We start from the raw sequence: 20,173 nt of genomic DNA, 5'->3' as shown, positions 1-20,173 counted from the left end.
TACATTCCCACCAGCTGTATGTGAGAGATCACACTGTTGTACATCTTCACTTAGTATTGATGATCTTTTTAATTTTTAACCTTTCTGGAGGGTTATTCTACATGAGTAAGCTCTTTGTGGTTTTCATTTGCATTTCCTGATTACTAATGTGGTCAAGTACCTTTTGATAAGTTTCTTGGTCACTTGGATATCTTGGTTTATGAATTTCATTTTAAAGTCTCTCCCATTTTTCTAGTGGGTTGTCTTTTTCGTGCTAATTTGTGGGAGTTCTTTATACGTATCATAGTTATAACCCCTTTGTCAGTCCCTGAGTTGAAAATATCTTCCTCCTCTCTGTGGCTTAATTTTAAGGTAGTCCAATTTGTCTAATGTTGTCTTTGTGCTTAGTGCTTTTGAGTTCTGTTTAAGAAATCTTTGCCAACCTCAAGATCACCAAGATATTCTCTGTGTTGTCATCTAATGGTTTTATTGTTTTACCTTTCACACTTAAGTCTTTAATTCATCTGGAATTAATCTACCTGGAATTGAAAACATGGCCTTCTCTACTGCTCTGCCACCTTTTTCATAAATGAGTGCCCATATAAACAAGGGTCTGTTTCTGGGCTCTTTATTCTGTTCCATTGGTCTATTTGTCCATCTTTGTGCTGTAATACCGTCCTGCCTCAATTACTTTGTAATAAACTTTGTTACCTGTAGAACAAGCCCTCTCACCTGGTTTTTTTTTTTTTAGAGTGTCCTGGCTTTTTTCTAGACTTGAATCATCTTGTCAAGTTCCACAAAATCATCTATTGGAATTGCACTGAATCTATAGATCATTTTTACAATATTCAGTCTTCCAATCCATGAACATGGTTTCTCTCTCCATTTATGTAGATCTTTATTTTTCTCACTAATGTTTTAAAGTTTTCTGTGTAGAGATCTTACACATCTTTGGTTACATTTATTCCTAAAACTTGACAAATTTTAGCAAAGTGGCATTTTTAAAAAAATTTCATTTTTAAACTGTTACTGGAAATAATGTTCTCTTATACTGTAACTTTTTTATACTGTAACTATAACTTTTAAACTCTTACTGGTACTAATTTTCTTTTATATTTCTTGCTTTTAGACATTCATGAAAATTTTGTATCATGCTATACTTTCCTTTATTGTAAAAACTTATGCTTTCCTTTATTGTAAAAATGTTTCTGCTGTCCATTCTACCTGTATTACTTTTCTGTTGCTGCTGTAACAAACTAGTGCTCTGTATTTGTCCTGTGGCTTTAGGAAGCCCTGGCAGAGGCCTGTTCATTTCAGAAGCAAGATTCCAATTTCTTTCTTTAAGTACCAATTCAGAAAGGAAAACCATTGCTTTTCAGATAATTTGGGACTATTCTGAGAGGCCCAGTCAGAGTTATCATAGCTTCCATCTCTTCTGGGTTTGTTTTCCTCCTGAGTGACAGTGAGGCCAATTGGGAGGGTCCAAGGTTGAGACAGGGGCGCAAGCATTGCCCTAAGCAATAAAGGAGAGGGTTAAACCCCACAACATCCACTGTCTCCTCAAACTGTAACTACTCAGAAGCCCTGAAGCAACATCCAGTTTAGTGTCAGATGACCGTGTTGCTAGAACATGATTTTTACCCTCTTACAAAGTGAAATTTCCCATTGTTTTCTAATCCTAAGAACCATGTGGAGCTTTTGTTACACCTACAGATTCACTAGTGCGTCAAAATCAGAATTCCTAAAGGGAGTAGCTTGAGAATCTTTATTTTTAACAGGAACTGATCATTTTCATGATCAAACAAGTGTGGGAACCATTGCTCTCAAGGACTATCCAGGGATGGGAGTGGTCAGTTTCAATGCCACAAACCCTGCTTTTCTTACAAAGGTTCTGCAGTGTTCCTTGAAAACACACTCCTCAGACTGTTGCACACCTCTGGTTAATTTACAGAGTTTTGTAAAAGTTGGTTTTGAGAGCTTATGCTAGGGTGTTTCTGTTTTTTTGGAGGAGTGGATATACATAGGTCCTCTCTCTGGATTTTGGTAGTCCTACCCTTCACAGGTTTTTAATAATAGTAGTAGTAGTGGTACTATTGTAAAATGTACATAAAATTTACCATTTCAGCCATTTTTTAAGTGTACAGTTCAGTGGCATTAAGTACATTCAAAATGTTGTGCCACCCTCACCACTGTCCATCTCCTGAACTTTTTCATCATCCCAAACAGAACTCTGAACCCGTTAAACAATAACTCCCCGTTTTCCCCTCCCCTAAGTTCCTGGTAACCTCTGTTCTACTTTCTGTCTCTGAATTTGCGTATTCTAGATCCCTCACGTAAGTAGAATCATACTATATTTATCCTGTTGTGACTGGCTTATTTCACTTAGAGTAACGTTCTCAGGGTTCATCCATGTTGAAGCATATATATGTATGCTATTCTGTAGCATATCAGAATTTCATTCCTTTTTAAGGCCGAATAATATTCCATTGTATGTGTATACCATGTTTTGTTCATCCATTCATGTGTTTATGGGCATTTGTGCTGTTTCACCATTTGACTGTTACCTTCACAAGTTTTTTATGTCGTATTTTATTAATCATTCAACTGAAAATATATTCTAATTTTCATTGTGATTTCATTTTACCCCATGCATTATATAGGAGTATATTATTAAATTTGTAAATATTTAGACATTTTCTAGTTTTCTTTTTGTTATTGATTTCTAGCTTAATAACACTTGTCAGAGAACATACTTTGTATGATTCTAATCCTTTGAATTTGATAGTTCCTAACGGCCCAACAGATGGTTAATTTTTGAAAAAGTTCCTCATGCTCTTGAAAACAAAGTATATCCTGCAGTTGGTGGGTTCAGTACTCTAGATATGTCAGTTAGGACCAGTGTCTTGATTGTGTTGTTCAAATTTGGTGTGTCTTGCTGATTATTTGCTTGTTCTACCAGTTACTGAGAGAGGTGTGTTAAATGTTCCATTATGATTGTGGATTTGCTTATTTCTCCTTTTAGCTCCTTTGATTTTATCTAAAAAGCTTGGAGACTGTGTTATTAGATGCAGACAAATGTAGGGTTGTTGTATCTTCCTATTTGGTTGACCCTTCTATCATTATAAAACGTCCCTCCTTAACCCTAATAATACTTCTTGCCTTCTGACCATCCTGCATGTGGCAGCTCTCCTCTCCACCTCTCCTCCTTTTTTTAAAATAAAAATTTAAATTTAGAACATTTTTAGATTAACAGAATTATTGTGAAGATAACACAGAGAGTTCCAGTATACTTTACACCCAGTCACCCCTATTATTAGCATCTTACATTAGTACGGTATATTTTTAACAATTAATGAACCAATATTGACACATTATTAACCATACTTTATCCAGATTTCCTCAGTTTTTCCCTAGTGTCCTTCTGTCCCAGGATCCCATCTATGATACATTAAATTTAGTTGTTGTGTCTCCTTAGGCTCCCCATAGTAGTGATAGTTTCTAAGACTTTCCTTCTTTTGATGACCTCGACGATGTTGAGGATTACTGACCAGGTATTATTTTGTAGAATGTGCCTGAATTGGAAGTTGTCTGATGTTTTTCTCGTGATTAGATGAGGATAATGTATTTTGGAGAGGAGGACCACAGAGGAAAAGTACCATTCTCATCACATCATTCTGAGGGTAAAAGCTGTCAAGATTCCCCACTATAAAATTACTCTTTTTTTCCCTTTCTATAGTCATTGGAAGAAAGTCACTATGCACAGCTCGCACTTAAGGAATTGTGAGTTATGCGCCACCTCCTTGAACACAAAAGGAACTACACAAATTATTTGAAATTCTTCTGTGGGAAATTTGTCCTTTCTCCTCATTAATGTATTTATTCAGTCACTCATTTATGCCAGTACCAACTTGTGGGCATTTATTTTATACTTTGAGCTACAATACAGTACTACTTTATTTTATTGCTACAATTTTTCCTGCTTTGGCCATTGGGAGCTCTTTCAGTTGGCTCCATCACTGTTTTTTTGTGGGTTTTTTGGACACTTTTATACTTTCTGGCACTACAAGATGCTTCAGGCTCATCCTGTATATCTGCTGCTCCTGTCTGAGAATCGCCATTCCTCCAAGAAACCCTGGTTCCTTTATTGGAGAAGCATATTAGAAACCAAAATCTGGGCACTAGGTGTGGTTGTTGTTGCAAGTCTTGCTTCTGGGCCCTCTCAGCTGATGGTCCATACTGATATGGGCTGCATGTAGGGGCTTTCTTCAAAAGAGCAGGAAAACATATGCGTGTATACTAACCCATGTATACACACATATCTATATATATTTCTATATGTAACCATATATATCTGTATTAAGCTAAACATGAGTTTATGCTGATGTTTCCAATTCTAATCCATTACCACATGGATCATTCTAGTTTCTTCCCCTTGTTTATCTTTAACCTTTCACTATAACAGCAAGAAACCTGGCTCCTACCATCCACCATTTTACTTAATAATGGCCCCAAAGTGCAAAGGTAGTGATGCTGGCAATTCGGATATGCCAAAGAGAAGTTGTAAGGTGTTTCCCTTGAAGTTCTCGACTTATTAAGGAAAGAAAAAAATCGTGTGCTGAGGTTGCTAAGATCTACAATAACTTTTATTACAGTATATTGTTATAATTGTTCTATTTTATTATTCGTTATTGTTGTTAATCTCTTACTGTGCCTAGTTTATAAATTAAACTTTATCACAGGTATGTATGTATAGGAAAAAACAGTATATAGCGAGGGTTTGGTACTATCCGTGGTTTCAGGCATCCACTGGGAGTCTTGGAACACATTCCTCGTGGATTAGGGAGGACTACTGTATTTGCTGTTAAAACTGATTCAGGACCAAATGATCAAGACTTCTCCCAAGTTTCTTCTGTCTTGCATAATATGGGGTTTTCAATGTACGTGGAGAATAAATAAGGTGAATAAAAAGTATTCTGTTGTATACCTTAATATATTCCTGACTTAACACATTTTAAATTATCAATCATTTCATATTTTGGACCATTCATGTTTTCATATTTTGGGCCATTTTGATTTTATAGCAGTGTAAAAATGTCTCTTTGTGGCGTTGGCCTTACAAATTTTTTTTTTAAAAGATTTTATTTTTTTTCCTTTTTCTCCCCAAAGCCTCCCCGTACATCGTTGTATACTCTTAGTTGTGGGTCCTTCTAGTTGTGGCATGTGGAATGCTGCCTCAGCATGGCTTGATTAGCGGTGCCATGTCCATGCCCAGGATTTGAACAGATGAAACACTGGGCCGCTGCAGCGGAGCGCACGAACTTAACCACTCGGCCACAAGGCCAGCCCCTGGCCTTACAAAATTTCAATCAAACAGCTTTTGCTCAGAACTTAAGACAGTTGTCCTCAGGGCTAAAATTAACCAAGAAAAAGATTAAAAGCAAAAGCAAATTTAGAATATAATCAGTACTTTCAAAATGAGCTGATTCTGCCCTCCGTCTTCCCTTAATAACACTTGCTACTTCTTAGCCTATAATAGAATAGCAGTAGTTATGAGAAGAAAAAATTTATATTTCTGAGATTCCAGAAAAACAGATAAACCTCACAAGCTTGTGCTCTTTAGCAATTTGCAATGTCACAGGGCACCTTGGTTGGAATGACTCACATAGTGATCGTGCTCTCAATAGGAAACATTCAAAGTTCTGTACATTTTCACCAGATGTCATACTTTTGCATTTTTCCAGTTATTAAATTTTTTTTTCTACTCTGGTGAGTACCTCTGTTTGGATACCAGCTTTCAAACACAACTTATTTTCCGAGAGGCCCCCAGCAGCGCTTGAAGATTCCCCTATCTGGCCAAGATGTGCCTCAAAATTCACAGAATTAGCAAAGGAACTTCCAGTTAACTGAAGTGTCAGCATAGTTGAGAGCTGTTAAAAATGCAGAGACTGTGGCTTGCAGGAACAAACCAGACAAAATATCCAACTGGAAAGTACTTCTGAGACCTTCTAGCTTTAAGCATGGTTCTGATAATTTGGAAAGCCCTGGAAGACAATATAACTAATATTTATTAGGAAACTCCCTAGTTCTGAAAGAACTGTGTGCACAGTTACTAAGGAGCTACTAAGAACTAACTAGGGAACTACCTAATGCCAAAAAAAAAGGCCAAAAGATTTATTTTTGAATCATGAGTTCTGTCTCTAAACATCCCACAAACTAAACAGTAGTACAGCAGTTCATCTGGCTTTATATTACTTGACTTATTACTCACATCTCAAGTTGGAGCCAATTCAACTTGATTTTCAAATAGATTTCCAGAATTTGGACAAGATATTTCACAATTAACATCCAGAGGGACGTGTTTCATAACGAGTCCTCATATTTTTCCACATCCCCACATAGGCTTTCTGTGTCACACTTACTGAGCTCCTTGCAGTTCTCTGATACTCCTTGAGATTAAATGTCTTTTCCTTTGTGCATGCCTCCCTTCCATGCAGTTCTTTCCTTTCCCCGTCTCCTAAACCAGCTCAGAGGAACCCTGCTTTACTGAGATCTTTCCAGAAACACAATATCCTTCCCCTGATAATATCTCCTGTCCTTGTGCAGATTACTTATTACTGTGGTTTCCGTTGACATACTAAACTGAAATTAATATTTTTCTGTGGGCCTATCATAGGACTTAGCTTATAGTAAACCCTCAAGCAACGTCTTTTGGGCCCTCAACACCTGCATTGTCGATGGACAATACAAGGTGGGCAGCAGAGGAAGATTTAGCTGACCTTCCTGCTCTGTGGGGAGTTTTCAACTCCTAAGAGTGGAAAAACCAGACAAGAAACAAACTGAAATTCTCTGGAGCCCCTCTTTGCTGAGCAGAGAACACAAAATATCTGCAGTTTAATCAAATGCTCATATTTTTTTCTTTTTAAGAGCAGGTAGTTAGACATAATTTTAGGAGTACTACATAGAGAATACAGTCATAATTTCAGCTAGTGACTGACATTTAGCTGTTCTTCCCACTGACATTTACACAGGAAAATATGCAGAGTTAAGGTCTGTGAAGTCTCTCAGGGTCTACAATACCCTCTTTCTTCTAATAGCATTCTGGTCTATTTATAGCGACATATCCAGGTGTAAATTACAAAGAAATCTTACTGGTTACACTCAGGCCAGTGCTGTCCTGTTTTATAAGAAAATCGGTTGCACATGGACTCATCCAGCTGTTTTTTCCGGTAACTGCCCGCATATGTTGTTACAGAAGAATCTGACCATCTTGTTTCATTCCGCCAAGATGCTCCAGCCTTGCGTCTGATCACCTCAAACTCTTGAGAAGTAAGAGGGCTAAAGGGCAGAAGAATTTGTGGAGTCAAGTAGAAGAAGTGTGACATCGCTATGGAGGGCCTGCTCTGAACGACAAATTTCAAGTCCTCTGCATAATGAAGAAGTAATTTCCTTCTAGTAGCAAGAAGTAATTGACTGGGCTCATCCAACTCTGTAACTCTGACAGTTCACAGAATGCAGAAGCTTAACTCTCTTAAAGTTGCCAAGCAACGGATCCCAAAATTCCACATGTACTACCCCGTGCCCCCAAATTTTAACTAACAAATTTGTAAGTTATATAACTTTCTGGCCTTTGCTCTAAGCAATATACGGCTACAAATTATGGAAAGAAAACAGGTGGCAACTGCTTTTATAAATAAAACAGTGCATCCTAACGATGGAGCTTTAAGAGATGGGAACAAGAGATAAAAGGACAGTGCCAAGCTTTCATTTCCTCTGAAGACCAGCCTCCAAGGGTGTGGAAGCAAACATGAACTTCCTGTGATGTCAACAATAGCAGGTGACTCAAACAGCTTGTCATATGTCATAGAGCAATGGTGCTTAAGCTGGCTGCACAGGAGAGTCACCCCAGAGGCTGTTAAAAATAAGCAGAAGCTGAGGCCTCACCTCTCCCCATCCCTTCCCCATAGATTCTGATTTAATTGGTCTGGAATAGGGCCCAGGCATCAGTATTTTTTAAAAGCTACTCCTGGAGGATTCTACAGTGCAGGGAGGGTAAAGAATTGATGTCATTGAAGTGCCACTGGTGAACCTTTTTTAGATTGAGAAGTCATAGCATTCAATCTATTCATATGATCTCGATCCTTCACTAATAATTATTCTAAATCTGGTTGATATGTTAGCCCATCGTTCTCCACATTAACAAACCATTCATAGGCAAATTGAAATAGGTCTTTCAAGATTTGTCCTCAAATTTTTTTAAAAAAGATTTTCCTGAGGAAGATTGGCCCTGAGCGAACATCTATTGCCAATCATCCTCTTTTTGCTTGAGGAAGATTGTCACTGACCTAACATCTGTGCCAGTCTTCCTCTACTTTGTACATGGGATTCTGCCACAGCATGTCTTGATGAGTGGTGTATAGGTCCACGCCCAGGATCCAAACCTGAGAACCTGGGCCACTGAAGCGGAGCGCAGGAACTTAACCACTATGCCATCGGGCCAGCACCAAACATTTGTCCTTTCTTTTATCAACTCTTGCAGCAGTAGTTCTCAACCCTCAGTGCTCATTTATATAGCCTGTGGAATTCTTTATAAATACAGATGTCATACCTCACCCTAGAGGTGTTGATAAGCAACATCTGTGAGCGGATCCATTATCTGCATTAAAAAAAGCATCTCAATTGGTGATTGGATCAGCACGTATGAAGCACACTAAACATGCGGAGCCCTTGGGCCTACCTTCACAGACTGTAGATCTGAGGAGGAGCCCAGGAATCAGCATATCTATGTTGTTATGTGATTTTGATGCAATTGATCTTTGAATACTGGGAATACTGCTCTAGGAGCTGAATTTAAAGTCTTTTTTTTTGTTTAAGATTGGGACCTGAGCTAACAATTGTTGCCAATCTTTTTTTTTTTTTTCTGCTTTTTCTCCCCAAATCCCCCCAGTACATACTTACATATTTTAGTTGTGGGTCCTTCTAGTTGTGGCACATGGGACACTGCCTCAGCATGGCCTAATGAGCAGTGCCATGTCTGCACCCAGGATCTGAACCAGCGAAACCCTGGGCCGCCGAAGCAGAGCATACGAACCCAACCACTTGGCCATGGGGCCGGCCCCTAAACAGTCTTTTAAAGTGAGGCTGACATACTACAGGGTATATTTCTTTGGGAAGGAAATTATTTTCAAATAATTCTTAGTATTTTAAATTAGGAGTTTCTTTCCTTAAAACTTGGAAATTTGAAACATAAGCACCTTTGCCCCAGAAGGATTAGGCAGGATGTTTGCAGACTCAGCTGCTTTTTTTTCAAGGAGCTGAAGGCCAGTTGGAGAAATCCAGATGAGATAAGAAGATGGAGATAAAGAGTGAAGGAGAGCAATGAAAACCAGGCTGCCCAGCTCTTTCAACCCACCCAGTGGCAGGTAGCAACTGCTTATATGCTTCAACCTTTAACTATTCTAACAAAAATGGTGCTTCTAAAGAAATCTCTGCGAGCAATATGCATTGTTTTGAGACAGGAAGATAAATAGAACAGATTGTGAAAGATTGTTTGTCGGAAACATTTTTAAATTTTCTTCTCAAATTGTGTGGCAGTCTATAAACAAATATGTAGTAAAATAAGCTCTTTTAAAAGTAAATTATGGTATATAAGCGTACTTTATTATCACATTCCTGTCCTTTATATTATTTTTATCTCTTCTCTCAGAATCAATTATGATATCGTTTTAACAATTATAACCTCAAGAACCAAGGGTAGTGAAACTTAATTTAAGTGAAAATGTCTGATATTGGATTTAGATGGAATTATAGCTTAATTAATCAGTCTATTTGAGGTTGAACTAGTCTGCTAAAAATAAGACTTCAAATTAGAGAATAAATAGAACAAACTAATTGAATTTATTATCATAAGAGTTTAATTTATAAAATCGTAGAATTCTTAGGGAGCTCACGTTCGTTCTTTGTTCTCATTTTATCAGATGATTTGGACACTAGTGTGTGATTTGTATGGTCTGACTTCCATGTTGAAAGTATGCACAAAAAACTTCCTTTTGTAACTGAGCTATGGCAAGCCATGTTGTTCAGTCCCCAGTATGCTGAATGTGAAAAAACCTAATTAAGAGCGCTGTGACAATGAACTCTGGGTTGTGAGTGTGATTTAGTGAAAATAGAAGCTTCTGAGTGACCTCATACCCAATAAAACCAGCAGAGGGCGTACATATCACCTGATGCGCAGGTGCCTTTGGTGGGCAGGCCCCATTCAGGCTTCTATCGAAACATAAGCTGATTATCCTAATGAGGGGTTACTAGGTGTTAATTAAAAGGGTTTCATGTTTAGGACAAGTTGGGATAAACATGTTTCTTTGCTGTAGGATTTATAGTCTTTAATATTTCAATGTGCATTGTGAATCTTTCAAAGAGGCCTAGATAGTGTAGTATTTCCTAAACTTAATTGACTACAAAACTCCTTTTGTGGGGTGGGGAGCATCTCTGGGTATTGCTATTCTATGAACAGTCCAGGAATGAAAAGGCTAGAGGTCTCTATAGCTAAAACAGTGGCTGGTCCACAGTCTCTGGAATTTACTTGACTAGATCTGCAGCCTAAACCACTGAAAACCTAGCAAGAGGGTGGATCAAGCAACATATGTATTTTATTGAGATGTAATATCAAACAGTAAAGTACACAAATATAGTTTACATATGTACACATCTGTGTAACTGCTGACCAGATGCAGACTCTTGTCCCTTCCCAGTCAAAACAGCATGTACACACACACACAGAGGTAATCACTATTTTGATCTCTATCACCATAGATTGGATGTATCAGGCTGTAGTCTGTGAAGACAGAAACTCACTGATGCTGGGCCAGCCCGGTGGTGCAGCGGTTAAGTTCTCACATTCCACTTCGGCGGCCCAGGGTTCACCAGTTTGGATCCCGGGTGCGGACGTGGCACCACTTGGCAAGCCATGCTGTGGTAGGCATCCTACATATAAAGTAGAGGAAGATGGGCATGGATGTGAGCTCAGGGCCAGTCTTCCTCAGCAAAAAGAGGAGGATTGGCAGCAGATGTTAGCTCAGGGCTAATCTTTCTCAAAAAAAAAAAAAAAGAAACTTACTGATGCCATTCCAAGATGAAACGCAGGAAGAAAACAAGTCATATAAAGACAGAAAAAGCAAAATTCCCTTGAGAAAAAAAGATCCCATATGAAGCTGAAGTTTCCATCTCCGCAAGAATCTGGCTCCTCCTCACAAGGTGCCAAATGCTGATATTTGGATAAGTGTGGCCAGCAGCTGAACGAGCATACATCATGTGTCATAGTTAACTGTTTGAGTCTGTCAGTTATAATAATATTAATTCTCAGTCCTTGATCTTAGAATGATTTCTTGATGCTTACCTGTTGTGTGATTTGGAAATTTTTAGTAACTTACTTATCAAAAACTGTGTGGCACATGGTCTAAAGGATGCAGGAATCAGGGAACTAGTTGCAATAGGACTAGAGGGAAATAAAAGAAGGGCAAAGTGCAAAGGCACAGGAAAAGGAAACTGATAAAATTAGTGAGGAGAAGCCAAAAAGGAAGAAGCCTTTTCTCTTCTTTCCTGAAATTTATTTTTGGTTACATTTACTATTTGAAAACTGAAACTGATTACAAACAGTGTATATACACTATGTTCCCAATTTTGTTTAATAAAAAATATGTGTGTGTATGTTTATAAGAAAAGGCCTAGTGGGCCATAAATAAAAATGTTAATACTTATTATAACTGAGTAGGAGGATTACATGTGATTTTTATATTTTATATTCCTTTCTTTCTCTTCTAAATTTTTTATAATGAGTATATGTAACTCAAATCAGAACTAAGTGTTACTTATTTATTTTTTTTTGGTGAGGAAGAGTTGCCCTGAGCTCACATGTGTTGCCAATCTTCCTCTTTTTGCTTGAGGAAGATTGTCGCTGAACTAACATCTGTACCAATTTTCCTCTACTTTGTATGTGGGATGCTGCCACAGCATGGCTTGATGAGCAGTGCCTATGTCCACAAACCCACGAATCCCAGGCTGCCAAAGCAGAGTGTGCAAACTTAATCGCTACACCAATGGGCTGGCCCCTAAAATGTTATTTTACAAAAACTAAAACAAATAGAATGCATCCACATATAATCAATCTCCCAAATCTTGCAAAGAATCTCTTTTAGGTTTACATTTATTTTTCCCTTCCACTGCTCTTTAGAGTCTAGGCCTTAAACAAACAAACAAACAAACTCTAGGGCAAAGAGATTGGAGTGAATTCAGTCAAATATGATGCTTCTCAAACTTCCGCTCTCTCTAGTTCTGGGTCCATGATCAGTAGAAGGGAGAAAATAAGTGTCCGAGTGTTGATGGGGAATAGAGAAATAGAAATAGGAAAAGATTAGGTATACCGTGGACGCCAAAGCAAAGACATTTCAGTTAATGGTTGCTGTTTTCCAAGGAAACCCTGTCTATTCATAGGTACCCACAAGGAGGTAATCCACAAATTGTGTCCCACACTCTCAAACAAACAAAAAGATTCTCAATAACCGTAACTAAAAAAATGAGCCATAAGAAGGGTCAAGGCTTTTCACAGTAGCATCTCCTGGGATAAAGAGCATGTAGCGATGGCTGATTTCTTTGGTTCACCCAAGGAGAGTGTGGGGGAAGTACACTCACAAGCTGCGCTGGCCCACCTTTCCTGCTCTATGAAATTAAGCCATTGCTGTACAATTCTGCTGGGACAACACCCTTAGTTTTACATAGAACACATTATTAGCATAATCAAAAGTCATTTAAAAGAATATCCTAAAAGATATTTCCAAGTTCTACTCTTGCTTAAGTAACCTGAGTCTTAGGAGAGCCTCATGTAGATAATAAGAATAATTGATGACAATAGAAGCACATATTTATATGTTGTAGGCATTTTTGTAAGTCCTTTGTACACAATGATTCACTTAGTCCTCACAACAGCCCTGTGAGGAAGGTACTGTTATTATCCCCATTTTACAGATGAAGAAACTGATCCACAGAATGTTTGCCCAACATCACACTGCTAGGAAGAGGTAGGACTGGAGTTGAAACTCAGGCGGTGTGACTGCAGGGTCTGGACTCTTTAGACCGCTTAAAACTACATCTTTAACTTGCTTTAATCTCCTTCTCTGCTGTCTTCCGCCTATCTCTGCCCAGTAACTCCCTCTCAGCCTTTGTCTGGTCCCACGTCTGCTGACTACTCCCTTTCTCGTTAGTCCAGTCCAAAAGCATCCCCAACACCCTGTATGTTACTGACTTTCATATTCAAAGAAGCTTCTAATCGATCACCTGATAAGTGGGCCCTGCAGAGAAAGACCAAAGAATTATAGTCTTTATTTTTCTAAATGAACAACCTTGTGTTCCCAAGTTGAGGTCCATAGACTTGTTTGTAAGGAAAGAGGCGTATGGCCTCTTGTTATATACATAATTAATACTCTGAAGATTCTGAAATCAACCCAAGAACCATACATCAGATATTGTCAATTAAATATTAACGTGCAAAACCCTCACAACCCCAGAAATTTTCCAGACTAAGAAGAGAGATCGTAGAAAGTTATCACCCATGGCATGTTTCCTAACTGGGATTCTGAAAAATTGTATGTTAAAAAGTAATTAATCTTAGTGGATTATAGTTTCTACATGTTTGAAGACAAATAATAGGAACTGCTCATAGCTTTAAACAAATGGAATCCTAGCTGGAAGGTTTCATGGCAGGGGTTGGGAGGAGGCACAAAATAAAATTGCTAAAATGATCAGTTATTGCATGTATGTTGGCAAACAGAGACAGGAGGGCTTAACTGATAGACACTTCATTCCCTCCCTGTTCACCGAGGGGAGTTTATCTGCCTATGTTGTGGGCTTAGTCAAATACGAACCCACCCTTTTCTCTGTTATGAAACACTACTACATGCTGATTCAGGGTCCACAAGACTAGGGATGCACAGGAAGGAACGTGCATAAGGCCTGGGAACAGACTACCCAGAATGATCAACGTTAATACTCCATCTACCTCCTTTGGACACTTAATCCGCATGTCAGCAGATTTATATTGTGGACAAGTATTTACATTGCCTGTTTCTGCATTTCTGGTGTCATACTGAGAGATGCTTGAGCTAAGAGATACACAACAGTATTTTGTCCTACAGATATGTGAGTATCCTGACAAATGCAATTTTAGGGTACTCCATAGAATTGGATTAATTCAATATATTCCTGCCCTTCCATTTGTGGTTCTTTGTAGGGACTGTTCAATATGTGGCTTTGTCTCTGTGGCTGTGTATGAGCTCTGCTCAGAACTTATTCATTCATCCATTCATTCAATAAATATTGTGCATCTACTCTGGGCCACTGAACAATACCATTTATTATTTCCCACCATATTGGTCAATTCCCGACCAATACAATGATATATGCTATACCTATGGCAGCTTTCCTGCCACCCTGGTTAGGATTCATTCACTAATCAAGAGGTATGTAAGAAGGGAACTGTGTAAAAAGGCAGCATACAAATTTAACTGGCTCCACTTCCTAAATATCGGAAAGTAGGTAAACCATGTACAGTAGAGCAACTTTTGTTGTTTTGAGATACAAATACCTGGTACAATTTTTGAGCAAATTACTAGGGCTAAATTATTTTGAGCTAAAAATTCATATTGCAAATATTACATGATAGGGCTTGATGCTAGAGAAGCTTAACACACATTATAAAAAGTTGAATAGAGCTAGAGTGAGTTTTATAAGGGCAGAGCACGTTTTACATACTCTACCTCTCCCCATTCTCTAGCAGGTATCGAATATTAGTTCCTCAAGGCAGAAGAGCCTGAAGTGGCCAGACATTTCATGATGGCTTTTCTGCTGCTCACGGCTAATTGCTTTAGAGTACTTCTGTAATTTCCAGAATCCCTCTTACAGGAACCCGACCTCCCAGACTTGTAAAATTCAGACCCTTTGGGATGGCCAAAGCCCAATACTGAGTTCGATGCCAAGTTATGGGATAAATTGTGGAATAGCAACAGAAGCAAGGTACCTCGACAAGAGAAATGCCAGGAATCTCTTGTGTTCCTTTTGTTTTACGAGTTTTCAAGGTACTGAGGGAAGGCAGAATTGGGAGGTGCGAGAATATATTCTTATTTAGGGTGGAGGGGAGTGTAATAAAATCGTTATGGAAGTTTCCCTCTTTGAGTTAGGCTCAGCCAGGGAGATGACCATTGTATTAGTTCCCATGGGGGCCGTGACTAAGTACCACTAACTAGGTGGCTTGAAACGACAGAACGACTGTTACCGTCTCACAGTTCTGGAAGCCGGAAGTCTGAAATCAAGTGTGAGCAGGGCCCATGCTCCCTCGGAAACGTGTAGGAGAATCCTTCCTTGCCTCTGGTGGTTTTCCAGCAATTGTTGGCCTTCTCTGGCTTGCAGCTGTATCACTCCAATCTCTGCCTTCATCATCACACAGTGTTCTCCCTGCGTGTATGTGTCTTCACATGGCTCTCTTCTTATAAGGACACCAGTCATATTGGATTGGGGCCCATTCAACTGCAACATGACCTCATCTCAGCTAATCACATCTGCAACAACCTTATTCCAAATAAGGCCACGTTCTGAGGTACTGGGGGTTAGGACTTCAACATATCATTCTAGGTGGACACAATTCAAACCATAGCAATAATAATGGTGCATGATGGCTATTGTATGGGCAATAAAGTGTTCTGAGATTCACTGCGTAAATGGTCTCTGAATCCTCTCTTGTTCCAAGAGCCCCAAGTGACTTGAACGAGTGGGAAGAAAGTTTCCAGAACCAGCACCTTCACTGGTTTTAAAAAGAGGTGGTGTGATTTCTCAGCTTCTTATCTTTTTTTTTTTTTGAGGAAGATTAGCCCCGAGCTAACTACTGCCAATCCTCCTCTTTTTGCTGAGGAAGACTGGCCCTGAGCTATCATCAATGCCCATCTTCCTCTACTTTATATGTGGGACGCCTACCACAGCATGGCTGGCCAAGCGGTGCCATGTCTGCACCCGGGATCCGAACCGGCAAACCCCGGGCTGCCGAAGCGAAATGTGCGCACTTAACCACTGTGCCACTGGGCCAGCCCCTCATATTCATATCTTAAATAAAGATGTAGTATGTGTAGGAAATCTCTAGCAAACCATGACATTTCTATTATTAAATAGACTGATAATTTTCTAAGGAAAGAGCAGGAATAATTTAAAAGACTATGGTCAACAGGCAATGTATTTTTCCTTACAGCTTGTTTCTAATCCATGTAATAGATCATTGAGTAAAGAGTTAGGAGAGGTAGGTTTGAGCCTGAGTCATACTGACTGATTTAAGCAAATCATTCACCCCTCTGAAACTCATTTATTTACCTAGTAATTTGTTCTGTGGTGGAAGCATATGCCACTGCCTGCCCCGTCCATAAACCCCTGAGAAATGGTGCCTTACCAACTGTTCTTGCTGAATAAGAAGGAACCGTATTTATACTTTATCCCAACCCCTGAAACCCAGATTGAGGTGGATACCTCATTTGGGCAACCCATCCATAGATTTCCCTCAGTGACCTCTACTGCCTCCAAAAGATGAACAGGTCAATCATATTTCTATCAAGAATTTGTCATTGGGAACCAAGATATTACAAAGCGTTAAAGTGGTAACCAGAGCTATAAAATAATGAGAAAAATTGGAGCTAGAAAGGCCCTTGATGGTGTATGTGAAAAACAGTTATGAAAGAGTCAAGTCTAGAATGATGCAGAAAAAAGAGGGCGGCAGAAGTGTCATACTGAGACTGGGTCGTGTATGAGAACTGCCTCCATTCTTTTTGGTTTTGGTGTTCTGCAGTTTGAATATGATATGGCTACATGTGGGTTTTTCTTTTTGTTTTTGGTATTTGTCCTGTTTGGTGTTCTCTGAGCTTCATGGATCTGTGGTTTGGTGTCCATTGTTAATTTTGGATAGTTATCAAGTATTATTACTCAAAATATTTCTTCTCTCTCTTCTCCTTTTAGGATTCCAATGACTTGTATGTTTCATCTTTTGAAATTGTCCCACAGTTCTTGGATGTTCTGTTCTGTTTCTTCCTTCTTTTTTATCTTGCATTTCAGTTGGTGAAGTTTCTAATGGCTGATTTTCAAGCTCATTGATCTTTTTCCTTGGACATGTTGAGTCTACTGACGAGCCCGTTAAAGGCGTGCTTCATTTCAGTTACAGTGTTTTTTATTTCTAGCATTTCCTTTTGATTATTTCAGAGTTTCCATCTCCCTGCTTATAGTGCCCATCTGTTCTTGAATGTTGTCTATTTTTTCCATTAGAGCCCTTAATATATTAATTATAGTTATTTTAAATTCCCTGTTTGATAATTCCAACATCTGTGCAGATCTGAGTCTGGTTCTGCTGATCGCTTTGCCTCCTCAGACTATGTTTGTTCTTGCCTTTTGGCATGCTTTGTAATTTTTTGTTGAAATCCAGACATGATGTATCAAGTAACAGGAACTGAGGTAAAAAGGACTTTAGTGTGAGGATGTATGTTAATCTGGCTAAGGGTTGGGATACATTTCATGTTTGCTGCAGCTATACGTGCCAGAGGCTACAAATTTCTCTAGTGTCCTTGTTTTTGTCTCCGCTCTTGAGTTTGGCCTCCCCTAAGTCCTCCACCTCAGAGAGAGTCTGTGTCTTGCAGTTCTTTCAATGTAATCCACTGTTATTATACTGGAGCTCTGTTGGTATGACAGTAATGTGGGGGGGGGGAGGGGGGAAGGGAGCATTCTATAATCTTTTGATTAAATATCAGTCTTTTAAGTGGTCCTGTGACCCTGGGCCCTGACCTTTACAAGTGTCTCTCCAGTAGTATAGCTTTCCACCCCACACTCCTTACTCTATTTACTGGCAATTAGTTTCCAATCTATTTCCTTGAAGCCCTGACCCCTGTTGACTTTGTTCCCCACCTCCCCCCACTTTAGGTAAGAAAAAAAACAGTAGTGGGGATGGAGTAGGAGGAATGCCCTTACCCAGCTGGGAGAAAGCTCTGGCAGAGTCTTTTCTCCTGGAGAATAGGCCTTATGGAGAAGGCTCTGGGCGTGTTACACATGATTATTCTCCCTCGCCTCCTGTTAGAGCCATGAGGGGATTTTTCTTGGATCTTCACTATGACAATACAGTCCCTGGAGTTACGTAAAGTCCACGAAAGTGTGGAGGCTCCTGTAAGGCTGCAGCCCTGAGAGTTTCTCACTCTTGCACTAGGTCACACTACTGGTTGCCACATCCACAGCGATGTGGAGGAAGCTGGAAAATGAAGTCAATACACAGAGAGAAAGAGAAGAGACATGGAGAACCCTAGCAACACCTGTGTCCCTGAAGTTTGCTGCACCCCTCCCCTTCTCCTTGTATGAGTAGGCGAACCAATAAATTCCTCTTGATTTGCCCAAGCTAGTAGGTTGCTGTCATTTCTAGCCAAGAATCCTGGCTAATATAGAAGCCGATAGTAAGTCATGTTTTGGTTTTTAATGTCTAAAATATTATCTTCAAACATAAGCCAGGAAAGCCTACTGGAAAAAATACCTTGAGGTATCATTCTCTAAAAGAGCAAAATCTAAAATGTCAGGTTACAGGGGGCCGGCCCTGTGGCCCAGTGGTTAAGTTCGCATGTTCCGCTTTGGCGGCCCAGGGTTTCGCTGGTTTGGTTCCTGGGCGCGGACATGGCACTGCTCATCAGGCCATGCTCAGGTGGCATCCCACGTGCCACAACTAGAAGGACCCACAACTAAAAATACACACCTACGTGCCAGGGGGCTTTGGGGAGAAAAAGGAAAAATAAAATATCTTTTTAAAAAAAGTAAAATATTAGGTTACAGAAGAAAGGCCTTAAAGATAAAACACCGAGCAGGATCTTACCATCTGGATTATGTACAAATCCCTTGGTCCTCTCTATACCACAGAAGCATCTATAAATAAAGATAGTATCTGTCACTGAGCTGTCTATAAAAAGTATAAAATGAAGTTCATAAAGTGCTTTGAGCAACTTCGAAAATAGTACTTTTAAAATCTAATGTATATAATGCATCACATTTAGGAATAGAGAATTTAGATTAATTCTCAGTATTCCTGTTGTTCAGTTTCTTTTTCTGTAATTTGAGAGTAGTAATACCTTTCTTGAGGGGTTGTTGACAGAATTAGCAATCCTATATATGTGAAGCTGGGAGACCACGACTCAGCCTAAGGCAATACTGCCAGAAAAGGAGGGACTGCCAACTCCCCAGGCATCTTTTGCAGGAGCTGGTAGACATTTTGAAAAGGGAGCTTGTGCGGGGCAAGTCTTCTGCAGAGACTGAGAGTTTAGGTCCTGGGGGAAGAGACAGGAGAGCTGAGCACAATGAGAGATGGTGTGGTAGTTGGTTCCTAGGCCAGCCAGATGGACTAGCCCCTGTGAGGAGAGAGGCAAGGATCCTGTGCTCTGGGAACACAGCAGTTTGAGCAACTTAAGAGTTTCACGGTGGGGACATCTAAGCAGGGCAGGGCTCTCCTAGGAACAGCAGCAGCTGAGATCATGGAGGCCCAGCAGAAGCCTGGCAGGAGTAAGCGGCACCCAAGAGTGTGGGCTTGTGTGTGAACCAGTGAGGAACCCCTGCGACTTCCAAAAATACTTATGAAGACGAGTCTTCAGGGGACTGAGATCCTGTGTGATATGATGGAATCCCAAGTCAGCAAAATTTGGGTGTAAAAGCTCATGTGACTTTATTCGTAAGAAGAGAGTGTTGATCCTTGATAAAGTTGGGTTCTATATGTAACAAGATTTGGCACATAAGTAGGAGCCCAATAAGTGGCTTTATTGTCATCCTATCTCTCTGTAGAATTCTAACCACACCTTATGGCTGGCCAGGTGGATGTTACAGAGCCTTTAGGGTGAGGTCACATGATTTCCTCTGTGTTAATTAAAAGCAACATTAATTGAGATTAAGCATTTAGCCTTGCTGAAAGTAAAATAGTTCACTGACTTAAATGCGCCCTCACCTCATTACATCAAGAAGCTGAGGTGGCTACTAAGCAAAATAAATTGTCCCAAGGTTACCTTTCTGCACCAAATTTTCATGTAAATATTAATGTACTTTGACACACACTGGCATCATCTACATTTTACAGTACAAAATTAAAATTTTCTGGAGAAAAAAG

At 39.6% G+C, this 20,173-nt stretch overlaps 1 long non-coding RNA gene across 4 annotated transcripts in view; it reads left to right on the top strand.

The window, feature by feature from the left end:
- Nucleotides 1-20,173, top strand: part of LOC123284521 (uncharacterized) — a 69,531-nt gene that overhangs the window by 22,123 nt on the left and 27,235 nt on the right. For 2 of the 4 annotated variants that reach the window (XR_011501941.1, XR_011501939.1), the window contains one exon: nt 9,288-9,398. The exons of 1 other annotated variant lie outside the window; for it this stretch is intronic. This is a non-coding gene — a long non-coding RNA (uncharacterized lncRNA). Of the gene's footprint in view, nt 1-7,264; nt 7,814-9,287; nt 9,399-20,173 lie in introns of all 4 variants that reach the window. One more of the 4 variants, XR_011501940.1, reaches the window with a different exon arrangement.

The sequence above is a fragment of the Equus asinus genome, chromosome 3 (assembly GCF_041296235.1).
Source record: "Equus asinus isolate D_3611 breed Donkey chromosome 3, EquAss-T2T_v2, whole genome shotgun sequence".
NCBI classification, from domain to species: Eukaryota; Metazoa; Chordata; class Mammalia; order Perissodactyla; family Equidae; genus Equus; species Equus asinus.
Note: the sequence above shows the minus strand (reverse complement) of the source record. Positions and strands in the feature narration are given on the sequence as shown.